The following is a 17,047-nucleotide window of genomic DNA, read 5'->3' as shown; positions in this document are numbered from 1 at the left end:
CGGCACAATTAATTTTCTCCAGCCAACTGCTCATAGTTAACAGCAATTCCCCGATTAAGGTTTTCAATCAAGGCCACTATACATAGCTCACAAAAATCAGATAACCACATCATATACTGTATCAGTTAGTACCATACAAAGCAATAACTTCCAATCACGCAGTGTGAGCGTATAAGGCTCTGCCATCACTTCAAGAAGGGACATAGCAAATGTATCATGAATCCTCCCTTCCCGCACTGCTTTGCTTAACTCTTTAACAGCCTCGTATTGCACAGGCTGCCACTCTGGAGGTTGATTTGTCTGACAAAATACTGAACATGCCATAGCGACTCCCAAAACCCATCACTGAAGTGTTTCCCACTTGCATTCCTGTCACCAATCCCTCAGACTCCCTTTCACCCTCCCCAAAAATACAATCAATGCATCAGGAGAGACAAGGGGGTGGGGGAAAGGTCTAGCCCCTTTTCCAGATCTATAGGACCTGGATCAAAAGGTTTATCAGTGTCAATAAAATCATTGTCCGAGTTGCCCTGTTCCCGTGCTTGGTCCTGTGTTGTGAGGGTCACTGCAATCAGTGACAGAAGCTTTGGGGGCAGAGGAGGTGTGGACAGAATCGCCATCGCTGACGGCGTCTTGAGAAGCGTCGCGCTGTCAGTGGAATTTACAGCTTCCTCTGGTTTAGCACCGTTAGTAGAATTAGTCCACACTTGGCAAAGGGTAGTCAGAATTTGCCACCAAGGTGCTAAATGCATTCCCGACACGGAGTTCCCCTCCGCGGCAGCATCATACAATCGGCTGCTGTATGTACACACTTTCATTCTTTCAAAGTCTCTAAAGTTTTTTGGCTGCTCACCTGTCTCGATGCATACAGGTGTTATCCTCGGGGTTTAGGTTGCCCGCCTGGTCCAGACAGCAAGACGACCGTTCAGCCAAGCCGTCTCCTCCGGAACACAGCCCTCTTCACGAGCTGTCTTTTTTATCGACCAGCTCCGTCCTTATTCTTCCAAGGCTTCGGAACACCACCATAGGGGTCACCATTTGAGGAAACTGAGGCACGGACTCCCTGACCTGACTAGAAGACCCTTCATGAGTCCATATACGTCTCTTTCTGGGGACGAAGCCTGATTCCCCATTACGGATTTCCCACAGCTCACCTCTCAGCTCCGGAGGGATTTCTGGCCGGCTCCTGCTTCCTTTCAGCAGATCATTCAAAGTTCTGTGGGACGCGCTGCATGTCGCTCAGTCAGGCGATTCGAGAGCCCTTCACGTTAGATCCTTAAACGCATCACGTCGGGGTCACCAATTTGCGGCGAATGAAGAGACGGGACGCAGCTTGATGCAAGCAAATGTCAATTTATTGTACAGAAGCACGAGGTTTTATAGACTTTCAGAAGCTGCGCGTTTTAAACAGATTGGTTCTTGAAGCTAAGCCTTGCATACTAGGCAATCCCTGATTGGTGGTTAACTACCATCAATTAACTGCAAGGTGTTATCTTTCCTTGGCGCCATCCGTCTCCCACTCCCCTGTGCTCTGTAAACATGCCTCATCATGTTAATTGTTGTGTCTATTCACACTCCTCGTCCTCCCAGGGTTCGTGACCTACAAGCTCGAGCACATTCCCCTCAGCTAACTGATTGCCATGCACGGTCCTAGTTTGCAGACCGCTCCTGCATCCCCCCTTCCTGTTGCACAAAAAGAACCTTTGAAACCGAACGAGTAAAAACAAGGTATAAGTAATAGAACAAATAAAAAAGCAACTAAGACATATTATCAGTGTCAAAATAACCCACTGTCTCTGTTCCGTACAATTTTACAATTTCCCCTTTTTGTTTTTGAACAGCTAGTACCAGGTTTGCCATGTTCTGCAGGGCCCTTGCAAACATGACAGCAACCAAGGTAATAGCAAACAAACAATACTGCCAATTGATTGAATGGATGCCAAAAAAGGCTGACATTTTCTCAGATTTTGACAACATGTTGTTGCCATGGGGCGCCTAAAATCCACGCAGCACATACCATCAAAATCCTCACAGCCATGTCCTTGAACCAACAACAAAAAGCAGTGGCAATTTTGACCCACATTCTTAACTGCCTACCAAACAAGGTGATTTAACTCTTTAATGCTTTCCCTGCTGTTACTCTGGATAAGAGAAGAACCGCTGCGACACGTTCCCATCATAGCCTCCTACTACATATAGCATCTACAGAAAGACAATTATCGACATTCAAAGTGTAAACAGTATCATCTTTTGGATTAACATTATACGTAGGTGGAAGGGCACACCAAACAAGAACTGGTTCAGTCAAAAAGTTCGAAACATAGCATGCCTTCTCTGAACATACCTCTGGGGTCATTCCCTTCATTCCCTCTCTTTTTTATGCAAAGAGAAACACTTTTACCGTAACAAAGAAGCCCCTATTTACATCTCTGAGCCAGGACACAAACCGCAGCTGTATGCGCCACCAGGCTCAGGGCAGAAATCATTCATGCAGTTACACAGCTATATATCACTACAAGCATGCAGACACCTATTAAACACTAGATAACCATGTTTATCTTTCCTATTCTCCTTCACAATACCTAGCTGTTCTCTCATCTCTTGTTAGGTCAGCCATTCCCCATTTTCCTCTCCTGTATATCTCTTCAGACATTCTCTATCCTCCCCTTTTTCGCTTGTTAGTTGCAAGGAGGCAAAGGGTGTATGTAGCTGGGTGACCATGACCTGCTTTACGTTACAATCAACTAAACACTGAATACAGGAAAAAAAAAGCATGGGAGACATAAGGCAAACATCAATAAGGTGGTTAAAGATAATTATAATAAATCCTGTAATACTTTTGAGTCATGGCCCAAAGTTTCCCAGCCGTGAGAAGAGACCAAAGGCATCCCGCCCCTGGCTCTGTTGCAGATCTTTGTTTTAAGGCTTTTGAGTTTTGTATACTTTTGTAAATTAATTCACAGTGGTCACTCAGATTCACGTAACACATCCTATCAAAGTCTTCACACTTGTGTCCCTGTGCTAATAATAAAAATCAATAGCAACTCGGTTCTGTAGCAACATATGATGGACAGAATCAACATCTGTTAATAAGCCAGAAAAAAAAAGAACAGTATTTGTAGTATTACTTTGTTTAGCAAGCTAGCAGCCTAATTTACTAAGCAAGTTAAAAGCGTGTACTGTTCTTACAGAAGAGATTAGAGAAGCAAAAATCTGTTATGCTGCATTCCAGAACTCAGCCTGAGAATTACAGTCTTCTCCGAGTTCTGCGTTACAATCATTTGACACATGTTGGGGTTGCGATTGTGAAAGTTGCCCATTTACAATTTTCATTGGCATTATCACAGCTAGTTGTTTTAAAAGCAACCCTTGAGCTTCCTGATGTTCGACTTGTTGCAAAATATTCTGAAGCCAATCAATCAAGTTAGTATTACAGTTAGTGACTCTCTAGGACCCTGCAAGACTGTGGCAAGACTCCCGCATCCGGACTGCCTTAATAGCCGTCTCATTCATTTGCAAACAGTTGTCCCTGGGATACCTTGCCTGAGTCACAGAATCGGCACAATTAATTTTCTCCAGCCAACTGCTCATAGTTAACAGCAATTCCCCGATTAAGGTTTTCAATCAAGGCCACTATACATAGCTCACAAAAATCAGATAACCACATCATATACTGTATCAGTTAGTACCATACAAAGCAATAACTTCCAATCATGCAGTGTGAGCGTATAAGGCTCTGCCATCACTTCAAGAAGGGACATAGCAAATGTATTATGAATCCTCCCTTCCCGCACTGCTTTGCTTAACTCTTTAACAGCCTCGTATTGCACAGGCTGCCACTCTGGAGGTTGATTTGTCTGACAAAATACTGAACATGCCATAGCGACTCCCAAAACCCATCACTGAAGTGTTTCCCACTTGCATTCCTGTCACCAATCCCTCAGACTCCCTTTCACCCTCCCCAAAAATACAATCAATGCATCAGGAGAGACAAGGGGGTGGGGGAAAGGTCTAGCCCCTTTTCCAGATCTATAGGACCTGGATCAAAAGGTTTATCAGTGTCAATAAAATCATTGTCCGAGTTGCCCTGTTCCCGTGCTTGGTCCTGTGTTGTGAGGGTCACTGCAATCAGTGACAGAAGCTTTGGGGGCAGAGGAGGTGTGGACAGAATCGCCATCGCTGACGGCGTCTTGAGAAGCGTCGCGCTGTCAGTGGAATTTACAGCTTCCTCTGGTTTAGCACCGTTAGTAGAATTAGTCCACACTTGGCAAAGGGTAGTCAGAATTTGCCACCAAGGTGCTAAATGCATTCCCGACACGGAGTTCCCCTCCGCGGCAGCATCATACAATCGGCTGCTGTATGTACACACTTTCATTCTTTCAAAGTCTCTAAAGTTTTTTGGCTGCTCACCTGTCTCGATGCATACAGGTGTTATCCTCGGGGTTTAGGTTGCCCGCCTGGTCCAGACAGCAAGACGACCGTTCAGCCAAGCCGTCTCCTCCGGAACACAGCCCTCTTCACGAGCTGTCTTTTTTATCGACCAGCTCCGTCCTTATTCTTCCAAGGCTTCGGAACACCACCATAGGGGTCACCATTTGAGGAAACTGAGGCACGGACTCCCTGACCTGACTAGAAGACCCTTCATGAGTCCATATACGTCTCTTTCTGGGGACGAAGCCTGATTCCCCATTACGGATTTCCCACAGCTCACCTCTCAGCTCCGGAGGGATTTCTGGCCGGCTCCTGCTTCCTTTCAGCAGATCATTCAAAGTTCTGTGGGACGCGCTGCATGTCGCTCAGTCAGGCGATTCGAGAGCCCTTCACGTTAGATCCTTAAACGCATCACGTCGGGGTCACCAATTTGCGGCGAATGAAGAGACGGGACGCAGCTTGATGCAAGCAAATGTCAATTTATTGTACAGAAGCACGAGGTTTTATAGACTTTCAGAAGCTGCGCGTTTTAAACAGATTGGTTCTTGAAGCTAAGCCTTGCATACTAGGCAATCCCTGATTGGTGGTTAACTACCATCAATTAACTGCAAGGTGTTATCTTTCCTTGGCGCCATCCGTCTCCCACTCCCCTGTGCTCTGTAAACATGCCTCATCATGTTAATTGTTGTGTCTATTCACACTCCTCGTCCTCCCAGGGTTCGTGACCTACAAGCTCGAGCACATTCCCCTCAGCTAACTGATTGCCATGCACGGTCCTAGTTTGCAGACCGCTCCTGCATCCCCCCTTCCTGTTGCACAAAAAGAACCTTTGAAACCGAACGAGTAAAAACAAGGTATAAGTAATAGAACAAATAAAAAAGCAACTAAGACATATTATCAGTGTCAAAATAACCCACCGTCTCTGTTCCGTACAATTTTACAGTTTCCCCTTTTTGTTTTTGAACAGCTAGTACCAGGTTTGCCATGTTCTGCAGGGCCCTTGCAAACATGACAGCAACCAAGGTAATAGCAAACAAACAATACTGCCAATTGATTGAATGGATGCCAAAAAAGGCTGACATTTTCTCAGATTTTGACAACATGTTGTTGCCATGGGGCGCCTAAAATCCACGCAGCACATACCATCAAAATCCTCACAGCCATGTCCTTGAACCAACAACAAAAAGCAGTGGCAATTTTGACCCACATTCTTAACTGCCTACCAAACAAGGTGATTTAACTCTTTAATGCTTTCCCTGCTGTTACTCTGGATAAGAGAAGAACCGCTGCGACACGTTCCCATCATAGCCTCCTACTACATATAGCATCTACAGAAAGACAATGATCGACATTCAAAGTGTAAACAGTATCATCTTTTGGATTAACATTATACGTAGGTGGAAGGGCACACCAAACAAGAACTGGTTCAGTCAAAAAGTTCGAAACATAGCATGCCTTCTCTGAACATACCTCTGGGGTCATTCCCTTCATTCCCTCTCTTTTTTATGCAAAGAGAAACACTTTTACCGTAACAAAGAAGCCCCTATTTACATCTCTGAGCCAGGACACAAACCGCAGCTGTATGCGCCACCAGGCTCAGGGCAGAAATCATTCATGCAGTTACACAGCTATATATCACTACAAGCATGCAGACACCTATTAAACACTAGATAACCATGTTTATCTTTCCTATTCTCCTTCACAATACCTAGCTGTTCTCTCATCTCTTGTTAGGTCAGCCATTCCCCATTTTCCTCTCCTGTATATCTCTTCAGACATTCTCTATCCTCCCCTTTATTGCTTGTTAGTTGCAAGGAGGCAAAGGGTGTATGTAGCTGGGTGACCATGACCTGCTTTACGTTACAATCAACTAAACACTGAATACAGGAAAAAAAAAGCATGGGAGACATAAGGCAAACATCAATAAGGTGGTTAAAGATAATTATAATAAATCCTGTAATACTTTTGAGTCATGGCCCAAAGTTTCCCAGCCGTGAGAAGAGACCAAAGGCATCCCGCCCCTGGCTCTGTTGCAGATCTTTGTTTTAAGGCTTTTGAGTTTTGTATACTTTTGTAAATTAATTCACAGTGGTCACTCAGATTCACGTAACACATCCTATCAAAGTCTTCACACTTGTGTCCCTGTGCTAATAATAAAAATCAATAGCAACTCGGTTCTGTAGCAACATATGATGGACAGAATCAACATCTGTTAATAAGCCAGAAAAAAAAAGAACAGTATTTGTAGTATTACTTTGTTTAGCAAGCTAGCAGCCTAATTTACTAAGCAAGTTAAAAGCGTGTACTGTTCTTACAGAAGAGATTAGAGAAGCAAAAATCTGTTATGCTGCATTCCAGAACTCAGCCTGAGAATTACAGTCTTCTCCGAGTTCTGCGTTACAATCATTTGACACATGTTGGGGTTGCGATTGTGAAAGTTGCCCATTTACAATTTTCATTGGCATTATCACAGCTAGTTGTTTTAAAAGCAACCCTTGAGCTTCCTGATGTTCGACTTGTTGCAAAATATTCTGAAGCCAATCAATCAAGTTAGTATTACAGTTAGTGACTCTCTAGGACCCTGCAAGACTGTGGCAAGACTCCCGCATCCGGACTGCCTTAATAGCCGTCTCATTCATTTGCAAACAGTTGTCCCTGGGATACCTTGCCTGAGTCACAGAATCGGCACAATTAATTTTCTCCAGCCAACTGCTCATAGTTAACAGCAATTCCCCGATTAAGGTTTTCAATCAAGGCCACTATACATAGCTCACAAAAATCAGATAACCACATCATATACTGTATCAGTTAGTACCATACAAAGCAATAACTTCCAATCATGCAGTGTGAGCGTATAAGGCTCTGCCATCACTTCAAGAAGGGACATAGCAAATGTATCATGAATCCTCCCTTCCCGCACTGCTTTGCTTAACTCTTTAACAGCCTCGTATTGCACAGGCTGCCACTCTGGAGGTTGATTTGTCTGACAAAATACTGAACATGCCATAGCGACTCCCAAAACCCATCACTGAAGTGTTTCCCACTTGCATTCCTGTCACCAATCCCTCAGACTCCCTTTCACCCTCCCCAAAAATACAATCAATGCATCAGGAGAGACAAGGGGGTGGGGGAAAGGTCTAGCCCCTTTTCCAGATCTATAGGACCTGGATCAAAAGGTTTATCAGTGTCAATAAAATCATTGTCCGAGTTGCCCTGTTCCCGTGCTTGGTCCTGTGTTGTGAGGGTCACTGCAATCAGTGACAGAAGCTTTGGGGGCAGAGGAGGTGTGGACAGAATCGCCATCGCTGACGGCGTCTTGAGAAGAGTCGCGCTGTCAGTGGAATTTACAGCTTCCTCTGGTTTAGCACCGTTAGTAGAATTAGTCCACACTTGGCAAAGGGTAGTCAGAATTTGCCACCAAGGTGCTAAATGCATTCCCGACACGGAGTTCCCCTCCGCGGCAGCATCATACAATCGGCTGCTGTATGTACACACTTTCATTCTTTCAAAGTCTCTAAAGTTTTTTGGCTGCTCACCTGTCTCGATGCATACAGGTGTTACCCTCGGGGTTTAGGTTGCCCGCCTGGTCCAGACAGCAAGACGACCGTTCAGCCAAGCCGTCTCCTCCGGAACACAGCCCTCTTCACGAGCTGTCTTTTTTATCGACCAGCTCCGTCCTTATTCTTCCAAGGCTTCGGAACACCACCATAGGGGTCACCATTTGAGGAAACTGAGGCACGGACTCCCTGACCTGACTAGAAGACCCTTCATGAGTCCATATACGTCTCTTTCTGGGGACGAAGCCTGATTCCCCATTACGGATTTCCCACAGCTCACCTCTCAGCTCCGGAGGGATTTCTGGCCGGCTCCTGCTTCCTTTCAGCAGATCATTCAAAGTTCTGTGGGACGCGCTGCATGTCGCTCAGTCAGGCGATTCGAGAGCCCTTCACGTTAGATCCTTAAACGCATCACGTCGGGGTCACCAATTTGCGGCGAATGAAGAGACGGGACGCAGCTTGATGCAAGCAAATGTCAATTTATTGTACAGAAGCACGAGGTTTTATAGACTTTCAGAAGCTGCGCGTTTTAAACAGATTGGTTCTTGAAGCTAAGCCTTGCATACTAGGCAATCCCTGATTGGTGGTTAACTACCATCAATTAACTGCAAGGTGTTATCTTTCCTTGGCGCCATCCGTCTCCCACTCCCCTGTGCTCTGTAAACATGCCTCATCATGTTAATTGTTGTGTCTATTCACACTCCTCGTCCTCCCAGGGTTCGTGACCTACAAGCTCGAGCACATTCCCCTCAGCTAACTGATTGCCATGCACGGTCCTAGTTTGCAGACCGCTCCTGCATCCCCCCTTCCTGTTGCACAAAAAGAACCTTTGAAACCGAACGAGTAAAAACAAGGTATAAGTAATAGAACAAATAAAAAAGCAACTAAGACATATTATCAGTGTCAAAATAACCCACCGTCTCTGTTCCGTACAATTTTACAGTTTCCCCTTTTTGTTTTTGAACAGCTAGTACCAGGTTTGCCATGTTCTGCAGGGCCCTTGCAAACATGACAGCAACCAAGGTAATAGCAAACAAACAATACTGCCAATTGATTGAATGGATGCCAAAAAAGGCTGACATTTTCTCAGATTTTGACAACATGTTGTTGCCATGGGGCGCCTAAAATCCACGCAGCACATACCATCAAAATCCTCACAGCCATGTCCTTGAACCAACAACAAAAAGCAGTGGCAATTTTGACCCACATTCTTAACTGCCTACCAAACAAGGTGATTTAACTCTTTAATGCTTTCCCTGCTGTTACTCTGGATAAGAGAAGAACCGCTGCGACACGTTCCCATCATAGCCTCCTACTACATATAGCATCTACAGAAAGACAATTATCGACATTCAAAGTGTAAACAGTATCATCTTTTGGATTAACATTATACGTAGGTGGAAGGGCACACCAAACAAGAACTGGTTCAGTCAAAAAGTTCGAAACATAGCATGCCTTCTCTGAACATACCTCTGGGGTCATTCCCTTCATTCCCTCTCTTTTTTATGCAAAGAGAAACACTTTTACCGTAACAAAGAAGCCCCTATTTACATCTCTGAGCCAGGACACAAACCGCAGCTGTATGCGCCACCAGGCTCAGGGCAGAAATCATTCATGCAGTTACACAGCTATATATCACTACAAGCATGCAGACACCTATTAAACACTAGATAACCATGTTTATCTTTCCTATTCTCCTTCACAATACCTAGCTGTTCTCTCATCTCTTGTTAGGTCAGCCATTCCCCATTTTCCTCTCCTGTATATCTCTTCAGACATTCTCTATCCTCCCCTTTATTGCTTGTTAGTTGCAAGGAGGCAAAGGGTGTATGTAGCTGGGTGACCATGACCTGCTTTACGTTACAATCAACTAAACACTGAATACAGGAAAAAAAAAGCATGGGAGACATAAGGCAAACATCAATAAGGTGGTTAAAGATAATTATAATAAATCCTGTAATACTTTTGAGTCATGGCCCAAAGTTTCCCAGCCGTGAGAAGAGACCAAAGGCATCCCGCCCCTGGCTCTGTTGCAGATCTTTGTTTTAAGGCTTTTGAGTTTTGTATACTTTTGTAAATTAATTCACAGTGGTCACTCAGATTCACGTAACACATCCTATCAAAGTCTTCACACTTGTGTCCCTGTGCTAATAATAAAAATCAATAGCAACTCGGTTCTGTAGCAACATATGATGGACAGAATCAACATCTGTTAATAAGCCAGAAAAAAAAAGAACAGTATTTGTAGTATTACTTTGTTTAGCAAGCTAGCAGCCTAATTTACTAAGCAAGTTAAAAGCGTGTACTGTTCTTACAGAAGAGATTAGAGAAGCAAAAATCTGTTATGCTGCATTCCAGAACTCAGCCTGAGAATTACAGTCTTCTCCGAGTTCTGCGTTACAATCATTTGACACATGTTGGGGTTGCGATTGTGAAAGTTGCCCATTTACAATTTTCATTGGCATTATCACAGCTAGTTGTTTTAAAAGCAACCCTTGAGCTTCCTGATGTTCGACTTGTTGCAAAATATTCTGAAGCCAATCAATCAAGTTAGTATTACAGTTAGTGACTCTCTAGGACCCTGCAAGACTGTGGCAAGACTCCCGCATCCGGACTGCCTTAATAGCCGTCTCATTCATTTGCAAACAGTTGTCCCTGGGATACCTTGCCTGAGTCACAGAATCGGCACAATTAATTTTCTCCAGCCAACTGCTCATAGTTAACAGCAATTCCCCGATTAAGGTTTTCAATCAAGGCCACTATACATAGCTCACAAAAATCAGATAACCACATCATATACTGTATCAGTTAGTACCATACAAAGCAATAACTTCCAATCATGCAGTGTGAGCGTATAAGGCTCTGCCATCACTTCAAGAAGGGACATAGCAAATGTATCATGAATCCTCCCTTCCCGCACTGCTTTGCTTAACTCTTTAACAGCCTCGTATTGCACAGGCTGCCACTCTGGAGGTTGATTTGTCTGACAAAATACTGAACATGCCATAGCGACTCCCAAAACCCATCACTGAAGTGTTTCCCACTTGCATTCCTGTCACCAATCCCTCAGACTCCCTTTCACCCTCCCCAAAAATACAATCAATGCATCAGGAGAGACAAGGGGGTGGGGGAAAGGTCTAGCCCCTTTTCCAGATCTATAGGACCTGGATCAAAAGGTTTATCAGTGTCAATAAAATCATTGTCCGAGTTGCCCTGTTCCCGTGCTTGGTCCTGTGTTGTGAGGGTCACTGCAATCAGTGACAGAAGCTTTGGGGGCAGAGGAGGTGTGGACAGAACCGCCATCGCTGACGGCGTCTTGAGAAGAGTCGCGCTGTCAGTGGAATTTACAGCTTCCTCTGGTTTAGCACCGTTAGTAGAATTAGTCCACACTTGGCAAAGGGTAGTCAGAATTTGCCACCAAGGTGCTAAATGCATTCCCGACACGGAGTTCCCCTCCGCGGCAGCATCATACAATCGGCTGCTGTATGTACACACTTTCATTCTTTCAAAGTCTCTAAAGTTTTTTGGCTGCTCACCTGTCTCGATGCATACAGGTGTTATCCTCGGGGTTTAGGTTGCCCGCCTGGTCCAGACAGCAAGACGACCGTTCAGCCAAGCCGTCTCCTCCGGAACACAGCCCTCTTCACGAGCTGTCTTTTTTATCGACCAGCTCCGTCCTTATTCTTCCAAGGCTTCGGAACACCACCATAGGGGTCACCATTTGAGGAAACTGAGGCACGGACTCCCTGACCTGACTAGAAGACCCTTCATGAGTCCATATACGTCTCTTTCTGGGGACGAAGCCTGATTCCCCATTACGGATTTCCCACAGCTCACCTCTCAGCTCCGGAGGGATTTCTGGCCGGCTCCTGCTTCCTTTCAGCAGATCATTCAAAGTTCTGTGGGACGCGCTGCATGTCGCTCAGTCAGGCGATTCGAGAGCCCTTCACGTTAGATCCTTAAACGCATCACGTCGGGGTCACCAATTTGCGGCGAATGAAGAGACGGGACGCAGCTTGATGCAAGCAAATGTCAATTTATTGTACAGAAGCACGAGGTTTTATAGACTTTCAGAAGCTGCGCGTTTTAAACAGATTGGTTCTTGAAGCTAAGCCTTGCATACTAGGCAATCCCTGATTGGTGGTTAACTACCATCAATTAACTGCAAGGTGTTATCTTTCCTTGGCGCCATCCGTCTCCCACTCCCCTGTGCTCTGTAAACATGCCTCATCATGTTAATTGTTGTGTCTATTCACACTCCTCGTCCTCCCAGGGTTCGTGACCTACAAGCTCGAGCACATTCCCCTCAGCTAACTGATTGCCATGCACGGTCCTAGTTTGCAGACCGCTCCTGCATCCCCCCTTCCTGTTGCACAAAAAGAACCTTTGAAACCGAACGAGTAAAAACAAGGTATAAGTAATAGAACAAATAAAAAAGCAACTAAGACATATTATCAGTGTCAAAATAACCCACCGTCTCTGTTCCGTACAATTTTACAGTTTCCCCTTTTTGTTTTTGAACAGCTAGTACCAGGTTTGCCATGTTCTGCAGGGCCCTTGCAAACATGACAGCAACCAAGGTAATAGCAAACAAACAATACTGCCAATTGATTGAATGGATGCCAAAAAAGGCTGACATTTTCTCAGATTTTGACAACATGTTGTTGCCATGGGGCGCCTAAAATCCACGCAGCACATACCATCAAAATCCTCACAGCCATGTCCTTGAACCAACAACAAAAAGCAGTGGCAATTTTGACCCACATTCTTAACTGCCTACCAAACAAGGTGATTTAACTCTTTAATGCTTTCCCTGCTGTTACTCTGGATAAGAGAAGAACCGCTGCGACACGTTCCCATCATAGCCTCCTACTACATATAGCATCTACAGAAAGACAATTATCGACATTCAAAGTGTAAACAGTATCATCTTTTGGATTAACATTATACGTAGGTGGAAGGGCACACCAAACAAGAACTGGTTCAGTCAAAAAGTTCGAAACATAGCATGCCTTCTCTGAACATACCTCTGGGGTCATTCCCTTCATTCCCTCTCTTTTTTATGCAAAGAGAAACACTTTTACCGTAACAAAGAAGCCCCTATTTACATCTCTGAGCCAGGACACAAACCGCAGCTGTATGCGCCACCAGGCTCAGGGCAGAAATCATTCATGCAGTTACACAGCTATATATCACTACAAGCATGCAGACACCTATTAAACACTAGATAACCATGTTTATCTTTCCTATTCTCCTTCACAATACCTAGCTGTTCTCTCATCTCTTGTTAGGTCAGCCATTCCCCATTTTCCTCTCCTGTATATCTCTTCAGACATTCTCTATCCTCCCCTTTATTGCTTGTTAGTTGCAAGGAGGCAAAGGGTGTATGTAGCTGGGTGACCATGACCTGCTTTACGTTACAATCAACTAAACACTGAATACAGGAAAAAAAAAGCATGGGAGACATAAGGCAAACATCAATAAGGTGGTTAAAGATAATTATAATAAATCCTGTAATACTTTTGAGTCATGGCCCAAAGTTTCCCAGCCGTGAGAAGAGACCAAAGGCATCCCGCCCCTGGCTCTGTTGCAGATCTTTGTTTTAAGGCTTTTGAGTTTTGTATACTTTTGTAAATTAATTCACAGTGGTCACTCAGATTCACGTAACACATCCTATCAAAGTCTTCACACTTGTGTCCCTGTGCTAATAATAAAAATCAATAGCAACTCGGTTCTGTAGCAACATATGATGGACAGAATCAACATCTGTTAATAAGCCAGAAAAAAAAAGAACAGTATTTGTAGTATTACTTTGTTTAGCAAGCTAGCAGCCTAATTTACTAAGCAAGTTAAAAGCGTGTACTGTTCTTACAGAAGAGATTAGAGAAGCAAAAATCTGTTATGCTGCATTCCAGAACTCAGCCTGAGAATTACAGTCTTCTCCGAGTTCTGCGTTACAATCATTTGACACATGTTGGGGTTGCGATTGTGAAAGTTGCCCATTTACAATTTTCATTGGCATTATCACAGCTAGTTGTTTTAAAAGCAACCCTTGAGCTTCCTGATGTTCGACTTGTTGCAAAATATTCTGAAGCCAATCAATCAAGTTAGTATTACAGTTAGTGACTCTCTAGGACCCTGCAAGACTGTGGCAAGACTCCCGCATCCGGACTGCCTTAATAGCCGTCTCATTCATTTGCAAACAGTTGTCCCTGGGATACCTTGCCTGAGTCACAGAATCGGCACAATTAATTTTCTCCAGCCAACTGCTCATAGTTAACAGCAATTCCCCGATTAAGGTTTTCAATCAAGGCCACTATACATAGCTCACAAAAATCAGATAACCACATCATATACTGTATCAGTTAGTACCATACAAAGCAATAACTTCCAATCATGCAGTGTGAGCGTATAAGGCTCTGCCATCACTTCAAGAAGGGACATAGCAAATGTATCATGAATCCTCCCTTCCCGCACTGCTTTGCTTAACTCTTTAACAGCCTCGTATTGCACAGGCTGCCACTCTGGAGGTTGATTTGTCTGACAAAATACTGAACATGCCATAGCGACTCCCAAAACCCATCACTGAAGTGTTTCCCACTTGCATTCCTGTCACCAATCCCTCAGACTCCCTTTCACCCTCCCCAAAAATACAATCAATGCATCAGGAGAGACAAGGGGGTGGGGGAAAGGTCTAGCCCCTTTTCCAGATCTATAGGACCTGGATCAAAAGGTTTATCAGTGTCAATAAAATCATTGTCCGAGTTGCCCTGTTCCCGTGCTTGGTCCTGTGTTGTGAGGGTCACTGCAATCAGTGACAGAAGCTTTGGGGGCAGAGGAGGTGTGGACAGAACCGCCATCGCTGACGACGTCTTGAGAAGAGTCGCGCTGTCAGTGGAATTTACAGCTTCCTCTGGTTTAGCACCGTTAGTAGAATTAGTCCACACTTGGCAAAGGGTAGTCAGAATTTGCCACCAAGGTGCTAAATGCATTCCCGACACGGAGTTCCCCTCCGCGGCAGCATCATACAATCGGCTGCTGTATGTACACACTTTCATTCTTTCAAAGTCTCTAAAGTTTTTTGGCTGCTCACCTGTCTCGATGCATACAGGTGTTATCCTCGGGGTTTAGGTTGCCCGCCTGGTCCAGACAGCAAGACGACCGTTCAGCCAAGCCGTCTCCTCCGGAACACAGCCCTCTTCACGAGCTGTCTTTTTTATCGACCAGCTCCGTCCTTATTCTTCCAAGGCTTCGGAACACCACCATAGGGGTCACCATTTGAGGAAACTGAGGCACGGACTCCCTGACCTGACTAGAAGACCCTTCATGAGTCCATATACGTCTCTTTCTGGGGACGAAGCCTGATTCCCCATTACGGATTTCCCACAGCTCACCTCTCAGCTCCGGAGGGATTTCTGGCCGGCTCCTGCTTCCTTTCAGCAGATCATTCAAAGTTCTGTGGGACGCGCTGCATGTCGCTCAGTCAGGCGATTCGAGAGCCCTTCACGTTAGATCCTTAAACGCATCACGTCGGGGTCACCAATTTGCGGCGAATGAAGAGACGGGACGCAGCTTGATGCAAGCAAATGTCAATTTATTGTACAGAAGCACGAGGTTTTATAGACTTTCAGAAGCTGCGCGTTTTAAACAGATTGGTTCTTGAAGCTAAGCCTTGCATACTAGGCAATCCCTGATTGGTGGTTAACTACCATCAATTAACTGCAAGGTGTTATCTTTCCTTGGCGCCATCCGTCTCCCACTCCCCTGTGCTCTGTAAACATGCCTCATCATGTTAATTGTTGTGTCTATTCACACTCCTCGTCCTCCCAGGGTTCGTGACCTACAAGCTCGAGCACATTCCCCTCAGCTAACTGATTGCCATGCACGGTCCTAGTTTGCAGACCGCTCCTGCATCCCCCCTTCCTGTTGCACAAAAAGAACCTTTGAAACCGAACGAGTAAAAACAAGGTATAAGTAATAGAACAAATAAAAAAGCAACTAAGACATATTATCAGTGTCAAAATAACCCACTGTCTCTGTTCCGTACAATTTTACAATTTCCCCTTTTTGTTTTTGAACAGCTAGTACCAGGTTTGCCATGTTCTGCAGGGCCCTTGCAAACATGACAGCAACCAAGGTAATAGCAAACAAACAATACTGCCAATTGATTGAATGGATGCCAAAAAAGGCTGACATTTTCTCAGATTTTGACAACATGTTGTTGCCATGGGGCGCCTAAAATCCACGCAGCACATACCATCAAAATCCTCACAGCCATGTCCTTGAACCAACAACAAAAAGCAGTGGCAATTTTGACCCACATTCTTAACTGCCTACCAAACAAGGTGATTTAACTCTTTAATGCTTTCCCTGCTGTTACTCTGGATAAGAGAAGAACCGCTGCGACACGTTCCCATCATAGCCTCCTACTACATATAGCATCTACAGAAAGACAATTATCGACATTCAAAGTGTAAACAGTATCATCTTTTGGATTAACATTATACGTAGGTGGAAGGGCACACCAAACAAGAACTGGTTCAGTCAAAAAGTTCGAAACATAGCATGCCTTCTCTGAACATACCTCTGGGGTCATTCCCTTCATTCCCTCTCTTTTTTATGCAAAGAGAAACACTTTTACCGTAACAAAGAAGCCCCTATTTACATCTCTGAGCCAGGACACAAACCGCAGCTGTATGCGCCACCAGGCTCAGGGCAGAAATCATTCATGCAGTTACACAGCTATATATCACTACAAGCATGCAGACACCTATTAAACACTAGATAACCATGTTTATCTTTCCTATTCTCCTTCACAATACCTAGCTGTTCTCTCATCTCTTGTTAGGTCAGCCATTCCCCATTTTCCTCTCCTGTATATCTCTTCAGACATTCTCTATCCTCCCCTTTATTGCTTGTTAGTTGCAAGGAGGCAAAGGGTGTATGTAGCTGGGTGACCATGACCTGCTTTACGTTACAATCAACTAAACACTGAATACAGGAAAAAAAAAGCATGGGAGACATAAGGCAAACATCAATAAGGTGGTTAAAGATAATTA

The sequence above is a fragment of the Falco punctatus genome, assembly GCF_963210335.1.
Source record: "Falco punctatus genome assembly, contig: scaffold_47, whole genome shotgun sequence".
Taxonomy (NCBI): Eukaryota; Metazoa; Chordata; class Aves; order Falconiformes; family Falconidae; genus Falco; species Falco punctatus.
Note: the sequence above shows the minus strand (reverse complement) of the source record.